This window comes from Balaenoptera physalus (assembly GCF_965194825.1).
Source record: "Balaenoptera physalus genome assembly, chromosome: 7".
NCBI lineage: Eukaryota > Metazoa > Chordata > Mammalia > Artiodactyla > Balaenopteridae > Balaenoptera > Balaenoptera physalus.
In genome coordinates this window covers 120,991,278-121,004,331 of record NC_138886.1, presented here as the reverse complement: position 1 = coordinate 121,004,331, position 13,054 = coordinate 120,991,278, and the positions used below count along the sequence as shown (strand labels likewise).

General features: G+C 42.0%; 1 protein-coding gene and 1 pseudogene across 13 annotated transcripts in view; one reads left to right on the top strand and one right to left on the bottom strand.

Annotated features, from left to right (window-relative positions):
• The window catches only part of NEK1 (NIMA related kinase 1), a 223,059-nt gene that overhangs the window by 103,080 nt on the left and 106,925 nt on the right, over positions 1–13,054 (bottom strand). The window lies entirely within an intron of this gene.
• LOC309664074 (large ribosomal subunit protein uL22 pseudogene) lies at positions 668–13,054 on the top strand (annotated as a pseudogene). Its single transcript has one exon. The product of its transcript is annotated as a large ribosomal subunit protein uL22 pseudogene (transcript).

Genomic DNA, 13,054 nt, shown 5'->3' with positions numbered 1-13,054 from the left:
GCTGCTGGCTGTTTCCAGAGGAGACTGCGAGGCTCTCCCTGAGGCCTCTCCTCCCTGAGGCTCCCCGGCTGCTTCGTTAGAGCTGATAAACTCTCGGAGCAGCCACGTCTCCCTGTTCCAGCCTGTGCAGCATAAACGTGCAGTACAGACCTGCAGCACGGAATCAATCGTTTTCCCATGGCGATAACGGAATGCCTACTCTTTGAAGATACACGAGGCCAGCAAAATTAGAGAGCTTTACGTAAACTACCTAAGATGCTGTGCAAATTAATAGTAATTACTTCTAGAGTTAATCACCATCCCCTCCTCAGCAGGAAACAAATGCAGTGGCAGTAAAAACATGTTTACCTTCCCCCTGAATCTCTCCCACAGCCTCGGCCACAGTCCCCAAGGCAACAAGGCAACAGAAAGGTACCATGAACTCTCTCACGAAGATAAGGCAGATGGAATCTCAGTAGAAACTAGAAACAGTGTCTTCAGGGAACTGCAGATAGTCTGGTATGGCTGAAGTTGAAGGGAACGGGAAAATCAAGAGCAGCAAGAAAGACAAAGGGTAGACCCCTTGCGCTAAGCTGCCAGGTAAGCAACCACTGCGCAAGCCCCGGCAGATGGGCGATGTGCTCCATCTGGCTTCAGAGAGGCCAGCTCGGCAGCCCAAGCCAAGGTCCGTTAGAAGGGTCCTCCATTAGAAGCGGTGAGAGGAAAAGACTAACAAGAGGCAAGGGTCGCAACAGGGGCAAAAATAGCAAAAAACAGAAAGGAGGAGGTGGCTACGGGATATTCAGAAGGCAGAAAACGCGATCTGGTCGCTGACTGGCTCTAAGTTGGGTGGGACGTGACAGAGAGAAGATGCTACGAGATGGCTTTCAAACCAGAACCCCCAAAGTCAAGCCACCTTTGATGGTGATTCTCTGCAGCAGGATGGGTACTACAGGAAGGGCCGTGGGTCTGAAGACAATGAAGCGAATTTGGTTTTGGAAATAAAAGAATGAAGGACAGAAAGCTCTAGTCCCGGGTAAGATGGAAGCACACGCACCCCCTTTCCCGCTGAACGCATGATAAAGTGCAGGCACATCTGGGGACCCTGAAAAGTAAAGAGAGGCAGGCAGAGTCAAGAATGCCAGAGCTCAGAGCACCTGTAAATGCACGATGAGGGCACTGCATTTTTAAAGCTGCGCTGTCTTCTGGCCGAAACCTAACTTGGCCAAAAACCCGAACCTGAGCACTCTGGTAACGGCAGCAGTAACCCTGGTCGTCTCCTCCAGTTCCGGAGTGGGGAGGGAACTCTTAGGGAAAGCTTGAGGAGAGAGTAGGGAATGTTCCAGTTTTTTTCTTTCTCTCTCCTTTCTTTCTTGTGCTGCAGCCCCCAGGAAAGCTCGCTGCTGTGGTGGCAGCCGAGACAGCAAGAGGAGCTTCTGGGAACTACAATGGTGAGGGAGGGACCCTTTTTCTCCTGTGACGTTCATACTCCAAAAGCCAGAGCAAAGCCTGTGGCCTCTCCCTCTCTCCTTCTCTCTCTGCTTCTGTCTGTCTGTCTCTCCTCCCACTGCTTCGCTCTAGGAGTGAGGGAACCCTAGGTATGCGAGGCCTCAGACTGAGAGGTGAGCCCAGGAAAAGGCATGCATCAGACCAATGGCACACTGCGGGGCTCCGGAAAATGGCCCCAGAGTTGTTATAAAGTCCTGGGGTTGCCTGCATCTGTGTGTGGGCAAGACCCTGCTCTGCATGAGCACAGGGCTGGCCGACAGACTTCCACCCAAATCCCGGGCAGACAACACTGCACGGTGCACACGAAGGACAGAAGGAAAACAGGAATTTGAAGCCTGACCCCGACAGGTCAACTGCCTGCTAAAACAAATAAAATCAACAGCCTCCGTAAAATTTAAACAAAATCCAGAGTCTAATAATGTAATATTCCAAATGTCCAGGGTACAACTCAAAATTAATCAGCACATGAAAATCGACAAAAATCTCAACCTACCTGGGAATATACAATAGACAGATTATGATTAGATGAAACACATGATATAATTATGTGACAAAAACTTCAAAGAAACTATTTTAAAAGTGTTTGAACAGCAATCAAGTGGTGAAAAAAGGTTAAAATAGAAAATATTAGCAGAGAAAGAAAAGAAACAAGGAAAAACCAAATGGAAACACAAGAAATGAAAAAATACAATTACCAAAATAAAACCCTCCCTGGCTGGACCAAATAAGCAGAATAAAGATGAAAGGGGAAAGAGGAAGTGAACCTGAAAACAACAGAAATTAACCAATCTGAACAACAGAGAAAAAAACTGTAAAAAATTGAATAGAGCTTCACAAACCTGGGGAACAAGAACAAAAGGTCTAACATTCATGTCATCAGAGAACCACAGAAGAGAAAGAGCAGAGCTGAAAAAATATTTGAAGAAATAATGGCTCAAAAATGGCATAAGGCATAAATCTGCAAGTTCAAGAAACTTAGCAAACCACTAACAGAATAAACCTAAAGAAATCCATGCCCAGAGACAACTTAATCACACCGCTGGAAACTAAGGACAAAGAAAGAATCTGGAAGCATCCAGAGAAAAATAAGACATATCTGCAGGAGAAAAAAAGGTGAGGATTTCTCTTCAAAAACTGGGGAGGACAGAAAGCAGTGAAGTAACTTTTTAAATGAAAATAGAAATGAACTGTCAACCCAAAATACTACAACCATCGAAAATACTGTTTAGAAATAAAGATGAAATAAAACTAAGAGGATTTATAGCCAACAGACCTAACCTAAAAGAACTGCCAAAGGAATTTCTTCAGACAGAGAGAAATTATATAAGAAGAAACTTGGATCATTAGGAATGAGTGAATAGCAAGAAAAATGGTAAATATTTGTGTAAATATAAGAAAGTATTCCTGTCCTATTGCCTTCTTAAACATGTTTGAAGTTGCAAGCAAAATTTATAACACGGCCTAATGAGGATTTAAATGTATGTAAATGTAATATATAAGACAACTACGGCATAAAGGGTAGAGGGTAAGGGTACCTACATGACGGAAAAATTTCTACATTCCAAACTGAAGCAGTAAAATAGTGTTTACAGCTGACCCGGGAACAACAAGGGGTTTGGGGCATTGACCCTTCATGCAGTTGAAAATGAGGTAACAAATAAGTGTTGTTAAAAGCCACTAACTTGTACTAATTTGTTACATGGCAAAACAAAAACAAAAACAAAAACAAACCCCTCCAATAATATGAGGAACAAAAAGAGATTACATTTTGGTAAGAAAGGTCAATTTACTCTAAAACCCCAACAATTCTAAATGTGTATGCTCTCTAAAAAAAAAAAAAGAAAGAAAAAGAAAGAAAGAAAGGAAAAACTTACCAAACTAAAAGGAGAAACAGATAAATCTACAATTATATTTGAAGACTTCAACTCTCCTATCTCAGTATCAAACAATGTTGGCATAATGTCAGCGTGGATCAAGTACTAAAAAGCACCATCAACTCACTGGATCTAATTGAAACATACAGAACTCCACTCAACCACAGCAGGGTACACTTTCTTTTCAAGTGCATGTGGAATACTCACGAAGATAGATCATATCCTAGGATCAAAGTACAAACCCTAACAAATGTAAAATGACTGAATGAAGTCCTACAAAGTATGTTCTCTGATCATAAAATAAAACCAGAAAACAATAACAGAAAAAAGTAGGAAAATGTCGAAACACTTGGAAATTAACCCATTTCTAAGTAATCCATGGGCCAAAGAGGATGTTTCAAGGGAAATTACAATAAATTTTGAACTGAATGAAAATGAAAATAGAACACAGAAAAATTTGTGGGGTGCAACTAAAGCAGTGCTTAGAGGGAGATTTATAGCCTGCAATACCAATATTAGAAAAAAGGTCTCACCCTCAGCTATCTAAGCTTCAACCTTAAAAGACCAGAAAAGAGCAAAATAAACAGAAATCAAGCAGAAGGAAGATAACATCGTGAATGTACCTTATGCTACTGAATTGTGTATTTTTAAATGGTTAAGACAGAAAATTTTATGTTTTGTGTATTTTACCACACTAAAACATTTTCTTTCATGGATCATAGATCTAAAGGTTAAAAGTAAAACTATAAAAATTTTTTGAAAAACAGGAGCAAATCTTCATGACTGCTGGATAGGCAGTGAGTTTTTAGACATGATAGAGCAAAAGCATGATCCGTAAACAAGAAACCTGAAAACGTACACTTTATCGAAGTTAACACCTTGCGCTCTGTGAAAAATATTGTTAAGAGAATGATAAGCCAAACTGCCACTTAGGAGAAAATATTGGCAAGTCACTTACCCAATAAAAGATTTGTCCAGAATATAAAGAACTCTCAAAGCAAAACAGTAGCAACACAACACAATTAACATGGACTAATTACTCAGACACACGGTTCTCTAAAGAGGATATAAGGATCACAAATAAGCACAGGAAAAGGAATTCAACATCCTTAACATTTAGAGAAATGCAAATCAAACCACAATCAGATACCCCTATACATAGATTAGATGGACAAAATAAAAAACAGCGACAATACCGAATGCCGATGAGGATGTGGGGCAACGGGCGCTCTTGATCACTGCTGCTAAGAAGGCAAAATGGTGCGAGTGCTCTGGCAAATGGCTGACTTTTGAAAACTCAAGTTAAGTCTACACTTACCACATGATCCAGAAAAGCCACTCTTGGGCATTTACCCTAGAGAAACAAAAACTTACTCTTCTCCAAACACCTGTAAATGAATGATCAAAGCAGCACTGATTATAATTACCAAAAGCTAGAAACAACCCAAATGTCCCTCGGTGGGTGAATGAACAAATGAACTGTAGCACATCCATACAATGGAATACCACACAACAACAAAAAAGAAAAAGTTACTGATATATGCAACAACCTGGATGAACAGCATTAAGGTGAATGAAAGAAGCCAACCGCTAAAGGTTATATACTATTATATACCACACACAAATACCATATAAGACATTCTTGAAAAGACAAAACCATAGTAATGGAGAATAGACAGTGGCTGCCAGGGTATTAGGGGGTGAGGGGACAGCATGACTATGTTGAGAAGAGAGCACAAGAGAGTTTTGGGGTGATGGAACGGTCCTGTATCCTGACTGTGGTGGTGGGTACGTGAACTTATACTTGTGTTAAAATTCACGGAACGGGAGAAGAAAAAGTTAATGCTATTGTATGATGATTTACATAATAAAAGGACATTTTAAAAACAAGGTGCCAATGTGACCGCTAGGAAATGATGTCCAGAAGGCAGCTAGACAGGAGGGAAGTTAGGAGGGTAGTCTGCGTAACTGACAGAGACTTTGAGGTCACCAGTCCCTTGTAGAACAGTAAGTGAGATCACCCCCGGGTATTAACTTACAGTGAAAAATAACCAAGGACAGAACCCCAGGAAATATAAGCCTTAGGAACTAAAGAAGAAGAGAATCCTGTAGAAGAAGATATTAAGAAATAATAATCAGAAAAGTAAGGGAAAAACAGAGACTTTGGTGTCACAGAAGGCAAGGAAGAAATTTTGAAGAAGTAACTCATGAGATCAAATGTCACAGAAAGGTCAAGTAAGATAAAGATTTAAAATACTCTATTTGGCAAGATGGACATCGGTGACTTCTGTTTCAACAGGATTGTGAATAGCGGGTAAGCAACGACGGAGAACAGAGCTTCATTCATTTGAGGTGTCTGGCTATGAAGAGGAGGAAGGAGCCGGGAACGTGAGAAACATGAATATATTTATGGGCTATGCCAGGAAAGAAGGGACGTTCAGAAAAGAGAGGAAACGAGTGACAGAGTAAGGAGGACCCTTGAGGAAACAGACAGCATGGCCCAGAAGACAAGGCCATGAAAGCGTGGGCTCTCAAGTCAGACCTCAGGGATTTAAACACGGTGTAATCTACCATTCGGTTGCTGTAAAGCTCAAGCTGCCACTTTAGCTTCTCCACCTCTGCCTCAGTGAGATGTAAGATGGGAAGACGACAGAACCTGCCTCAGAGCACTGCTATGAGAAGTTAGTTAATACAGGTATAGAACTCAGAACTAAGCCTGACACATAATCATCCAGTAAATGACCAATGTTAACAATTACCAGCATTATAATCATCAAAGAGGATGGAACAGGAAGATTACTTTTGAACAGAGGAAGTTATATCCTTCTCTGAGACTGGAGAAAACAAGGACAGATTGGATACAATTATGCATACGTTTATAAGTATGGAGGCAGAAAATGTGATGAAATGTGGGATTCTTAAGCCCAATTTTCTCTGTGATGCAATGATAATCTTCACAGAAAGGGAAGAAGGATGAAACCATGGAGGAAAGTCCCCACTGTGGGCAACGGGAGAGGCTGCTGACCATGGAGATTCAGAGGACAGCCGAGAAGGACTGACAGCTCTGCTGAAACCAGAGGCCATAAACCCATCCGACACTAGTCATCACAGCTTTAACTTTCTCCAGCAGTGTTCAGAAGCCTGAGAGTAAAAATATTCACTAACTGAGTTACACATAATAAAGAGGGATATGCCCACTCAGAAAGAGCGGCTCTGTGGGAGCATGGGGAGCATATAATTGAGTGAATTTAATGATCAGTGACTCCCATGAGCTTTAAAAGCATCTCTTTGAGAAACTATACAAATGTCCACCAACTGAGGGCTGAACAAGCAAACTGTGGCACATTCACACGATGGACTATGACTCAGGAATGAAAAAGAACTACTGATACACACCAGCCTCAAAACTCTATATACTGCATGGTAATTCTACATGGAATTCTAGAAGAAGCAGGCCCACAGTGACAGGAAGCAGATCGGTGGTTGCCGACGGCTGGTAGAAGACTGACTGTCACGGGGCACAAGGGAACTCTGCCTCCAGTTCTGCTGGGACACGACTGCCTCCCAACACTGCTGGCTTACGGTGTACACGTAACGACTTGACACGCGCACCTACTGAGACAGGATCGCTGGGGTGGTCACTGCGGTCAGTTTGGTTATCGCCCATCACCTCACATACCCACCGTTCCTTCTCTGGTGGCAAGAGGAGGAGCCTTTTAAGAAATGATGGAATGGTGCTGTCCTGTGATTGTGGCAGTGGTTACATGACTACATACACTTGTCAACACTCACCCAGATACACACCTAACACTGGTGAATTTCACTGTATTTAAACTTCATGTTAATACAGCTGACTTCTTACAAGGCTCTGTGTGGACGCCTGGGTTGCGTGCTCCACCACCAAGCACGGGCTCCAGACAGCTCCTCCCCCTCGCCTTGTCTACATCCCCAGACGCGGCCTCTAAGTCACAGGCAAAGGGACTGTGGCGGGCAGAACCTGCAGAAGACCCCCAAGGCTTCCTGATACCCACCCCCACTCCCCAGGTGTGCAAGTCCGATGGGCTGTACCCCCAGGATTAGGTCACGAGAAATGGGATGAGGGACGTTAAGCCAGTGAGCTGACCATGAAATGCGGAGTTTTCCTGGCTGGTTGTAGAAGCGGCAGGTGGGGGGTTGATGCACGGGGAGTTCTTTGCCGCTGAGATGAAGGGGCCACGTGGTCCCAGTCAAAGCTCTCAGACAGCGAGGCCTGAGTTCCACAGCGGCAGGGAGGGAAGTCCTGCCAGCACCCTGAGGGGTCGGTGAAGACAGCCGAGCCTCCAGCTGAGGACACAGCCGTTGACACCTCCACCTCAGCCTCAGGAGACCAGGAGCAGAGAACTGTTACAACGTGACAGAGTCCTGGCCCGGAGAAACTGTGGATCATAAATTTGTGTTGCTTTAAGCCACTACATTTATGGTAATTTGTTATACAGCATGGAAAAGGAGAGGCCAATTTTAAACAGCCCCTCTACCTCATCATAAAAAAGTTCCAATTTAGAACTTAAAATTGTGTGAACTTAAAATCTTAAAATCCCCACAGCTAACCTCAGCCTTAGCCTCCGTTCTTTACCTCACGCTTGTCTAACACCAGACTCTAAGTTGTTGCAGAGAGAAACTATATCTGAGTAAGCTTTAATTAAATCATCTTTAATCAATTAATTAACCTATTACCCCCAAAGTGTTTAACACACTGCCTAGTTGTTATATTAGTGAATAAAGAAAGTAATATATGATGCACACATCCAAATATACTGAAAAGTAAAAATTCTTCACTTTTTAGCCACATTTTTCTAAAGTAAAGTTTCATGTATACATATAGTCATCTAGGGAATGAAGAAACTCTATACAGGTTAACAAAACGAATCTTGGAAAGTCGTACAAAAATCACTGTCAAAAATGCACTGATTTCTAAAGCACATCTTTTAAAAATGATAAAACAACAAAATGAAAATACTAATATCTGATTGCAGTGAGACCATGGCCTCCCCTTCTTCCAAAATTCTAGACTTGAGAAGTTGTTAAGTGAATGCGTATCAGCAGTCACAAACAAGTGAAACTCTTGGTAGTCCCAAGAACAGAAGGAGTCCAGAGGTAACGAAAGTACACACATGGGTTTAAGATGAGAAGCGTCATGAGCACAGCCTGTAGGGAAGAGGCCTCGGCAGCGGATGTGAGCAACAGGAGGCTGCTCTGTGATGAGCTGGCAGCCGGGGCACGAGGGGAACGGCAGCAAATGGCGCTTAAAGAAGAGGTCACCCAGCACACTATCCATCTCCGCGAGCAGCTCCCTTCAGACACGAGTGATGAGAGAGCCCGGAGTGAAAGGCCGGGCCGGTGCCCCAGGCGACCGGTGACACCCTGGAAGGTGGGGTCTCCAAAGCCCAGAAAATGAGCTGCCATGTATTTGCCTAGCCGAACAGCAATGTGTCCCACCCATCCTCTACTCTGATGGAACACTGAACAGAGGAGAGGTCAGCAACACGTGCCCATCTCGCCAGGGGGCCACCCAAACAGAGGCAATGAAGGGTAAAATAGACACCCCCAAACATGAACACACCAGCAAGAACACCAAACGTACGAGGGATGCCAGTACCATGAAACGGGGAGCAGACTTAAAAACTGAAGACACCGAGTTGACATGGCCAAGAGTGCACTAAGAACAAGACCTTATGATAACCAAAGTATCATCAGAGAAATGAGCACATGATCAAGGAGCTTTCAAGGAAAACTAAGAAGATTCATGGACATGAGAATACAAGGTTCTAAACTTAAGAGAAAACATCACTGGATGGGCTGAAGAGCAGAGTAGACAAAACTAAAGAACATGTTACGAGCTGAAATTCGGGCCCAGGAATCCTTCCAAAACAGTAAGAAGGGACAAACGGATAAAAAAGATGAAATAAAAGTACAGAAAAAAAGACATTTGATGCAGAGGTTCCAATCTATCCATTTAATGGGAGTTCTCTTAAGGAGAAAAAGAAGAAGCAATATGGGAAGAAGCATCAATTAAGAATGTCCCAGAACTGAAGGTGAGTGCTCAGACTGAAAGCATCTGGTTAGAGTCACGACAGGTCAGTTAAAAAATACCGAGAACACTCAAGTGATATTTCAGAACATGGAAGGTAGAAAAACAGTGCCAAAAGCTTTCAGAGAGGAAAAACCCCTTACAGAGGAACATGAAGGAAAACAATATCACAAGACTTGAGAGCGACAATGAGACCATGATGAGGCAGCAGCTTCAAGGTGGGGTGGGGAGAGCTTGCAACCCACATTTCTTCACCCAGCAAACTACCAGCCAAGACTTCCACTTGCAGCCACGGTGGAGTAAGAGGGACCAGATCTACCCTCCCACCTTCAGCAACTACAAGTCTGGACGAAGCAGATGAAACAACGATTTTCCAACACTGGCAAACAGGCAGCAAAAGCAGATGAAACAACAATTTTCCAACACTGGCAAACAGGCAGCACAAGACAGTGATCCTTGTGAGAAGGGCAACAAGGGAGGTAAGCTCAGTAATTGCCCAGTTTCCAGGCTGTAGCACAGGGAGAGAGGGTGTCCTGAGTTAGGGAAACAGCAGCCAGAGCCTGGGAGGGTGAAGAGCACTAACATTTGCAGGAAGGGGTACCAAGGAAGAGAGAGCTGCCCAGAGAGTCCTGGAATCGGCAGAGGTTTCCCTTGAGTCTCCTGCTGAGTGATGGTTACCACGATGTCACCAGTCCCTCAGGCTCGCTGAGGGCTGGGAACACATCACACTTCCAACAGCCAGACTAGAAAGGCCTCCAAATCAACAGAGCATTGGAGTACCATCAATCCATCACCAGAGCGTCAAGAGTACTGCCTCGCTTTTCCAGTAAGCGGCCTGAGGTAACCTCTAAAAATGGTTCGCTATTCACTTGACCCAGAAAACCCCACAAAATCATGCAAGTCGAGAGGTTCAAATCTTCGTGTTCACTTTAAGAACACTCGTGAAATGGCCCAGGCCATTAAGGGTATGCATATCCGAAAAGCCACCAAGTATCTGAAGGATGTCACTTTAAAGAAGCAATGCGTGCCATTCCATCATTACAATGGTGGAGTTGGTAGGTGTGCCCGGGCCAAACAGTGGGGCTGCACGCAGGCTCAGTGGCCCAAAAAGGGTGCTGAATTTTTACTGCACATGCTCAAAAATGCAGAGAGTAATGCTGAACTTAAGGGCTTAGATGTAGATTCTCTGGTCACTGAGCATATCCAGGTGAACAAAGCCCCCAGGATGCGGTGGAGGACTTACAGAGCTCATGGTCGGATCAACCCATACATGAGCTCTCCCAGCCCCACTGAGATGATCCTTACTGAAAAAGAACAAATTGTTCCTAAACCAGAAGAGGAGGTTGCCCGGAAGAAAAAGATATCCCAGAAGAAATTGAAGAAACAAAAACTTATGGTCCCGGAATAAACGCTGCAAAAAGTAAATGCAAATAAAAGTAAAAAAAAAGAGTACTGCCTGAGCGGTGGTGCCAAGTGCGTTCTAGACAAAAGGCTGTTCTCCACCTGCCTAGCAAAGCTGAGAATCAACCTTGAAAGACTCAAACTATTTTCAAGTAACATAACTGCATCACAGAATAAATTTATTCATTTGTATTTAAATACAAAAAATCCAAGATAAAATACACAATGCCAGGTATCCAACCACAAATTACCAGGTGGGTAAAGAAGCAGGAAAAGATTACCCAAATGAAGAGAAAATCAATCAACAAACAGACTCAGGAATGACACAGATAATAGAATTAGTGACAAGGTCATTAAAAAGGTGACTATAATCATATTCCATATGTTCAAGAAGGTAGAGAAAAGTGTAAGTATTATAAAGACAGACATGGAAAGTATAAAAGTGACCCAAATAAATTTTAAGAGATTAAAAAATACAGTATCTGAAATGAAAAATATACAATGTCTGGATGGGATTAAGAGCAGATTACACAAAGCAGACAAAAAGAGTAATGAACTTGAAGATACAGTAACAGAAGCTACCCAAAATCAAACACAGGAAAAGGACCAAAAAGAAATGAACAGAGCATCAGCGAGCTGACGTATGGGTACTGAGCACCCAGAGGAAAAAGGAGAGGAGAACAGAAAAAAATGTTTGAAGAAATAATGGCTGAATTTTTCCAAATTTGATAAAAACAATAAATCCACTGATCCAAGAAGCTCAATGAACCCCCAACAAGATAAAAATGAAGAAAATTACACCAAGATACATCTTAATCAATCCACTTCCAGTGATAAGGAGGAAATGTTAAAAGCCGTCAGAGAGAAAAGACACATTACACACAGAGGAAAATTTAAGAATGAAAGCAGATCTCTGGTCAGAACAGGCGTGCCAGGATGTAAGTGGAGAAACATCTTTAAAGAACTGAAAGAAAAAGAACTCTCAACCTATAAGACTACATCCAGCAAAAATATTTTTCAAAAAAGAAGACAAAATGCTTTTGCAGAGATATAAATGCTAAGCAAATTCACCAGCAGACCACCACTACAGATTAACATTTAAGTGTGAAGACAAAATAAGGACCATTCCAACAAATCTTTGACAGTTTCTCTCCAAAAGGTTACGAGGGGATAGTCTCCATCATGAAGACAAATAAACTGAGGGAGGACAATAGCATATAAGGAACTGTGCTGAGGAAAGAAATGTGTAAATCTTGGTAAGTCTAATAACTGTTTTAAAATATTTTTAATTAAAATCTGTAACTAAAATTCCAGATGCTACTAACATGGGAGAAATAGGGCAAGGGAAAACAAAGGAGGTTCTCCTCTGTCTATAGAGAGGATACAAATACAGATTAATTCCAGGTATTAGAAAAACAAGCTGATGGGTGTTAAACATACACAGGGTAACCATTAAAAAATTTAACTATTTTTCTGTGATATTATTTCAAAGAAAAAAATATCCTAAGTTGGAATAATTATATTAATTAACTCATAAAGATATCACTTATGGACTTAGAGTAGATCTAAGTCTAAAGAAAACATATTACCACACAATTGACCTATTTCCTACGTGAGCATGATGCTTCACGGGTGCTGAGCTGACAAACAATCACCATTTGTTCTGGGGACAAAAGGTGAAGAGGCATTTGTGTACCTCTGCAAGTCAAAACTATTAACTATTGAAACGATGGTCTAAAACTGTTAATATTTTCTTATGTACATGACTTAATTCAGTTAACGGGCATAATTAGAGGCTTTAAAATACTTTTGTTGCTAATTTGCTTTTGAGTAAATGCACAGTTACATGGATATTTACCCAAATGTTTATTTCCCATTTTTCTTCTACAATTCTTTGCTACTTAAAAGTATTTAAAACCAAAAGCATATTGGAAGAAAAAAGTAATGTAAGAACTTATTTATTTAATATAAATATCTGGGTTGCTATACCTACTTCAACTCTTTTAAAAGGAAGGATACAGCCACGAACTTACTCTCAATTAACCAAGGAACAATAGAATTTCACGCATGGCATAAAAGAAATAGCTGAAGAGAGGTTAAATAAATGCTCTGCAAATGTTCAGAGGAAATGTTTGTAAAGGATTACGACTCTTGTCGTTTATACCTACCTTGTTCCAGACCTTCTCTTTGAATACTAACATGTTCAAAAATCTCAAAAACAAAA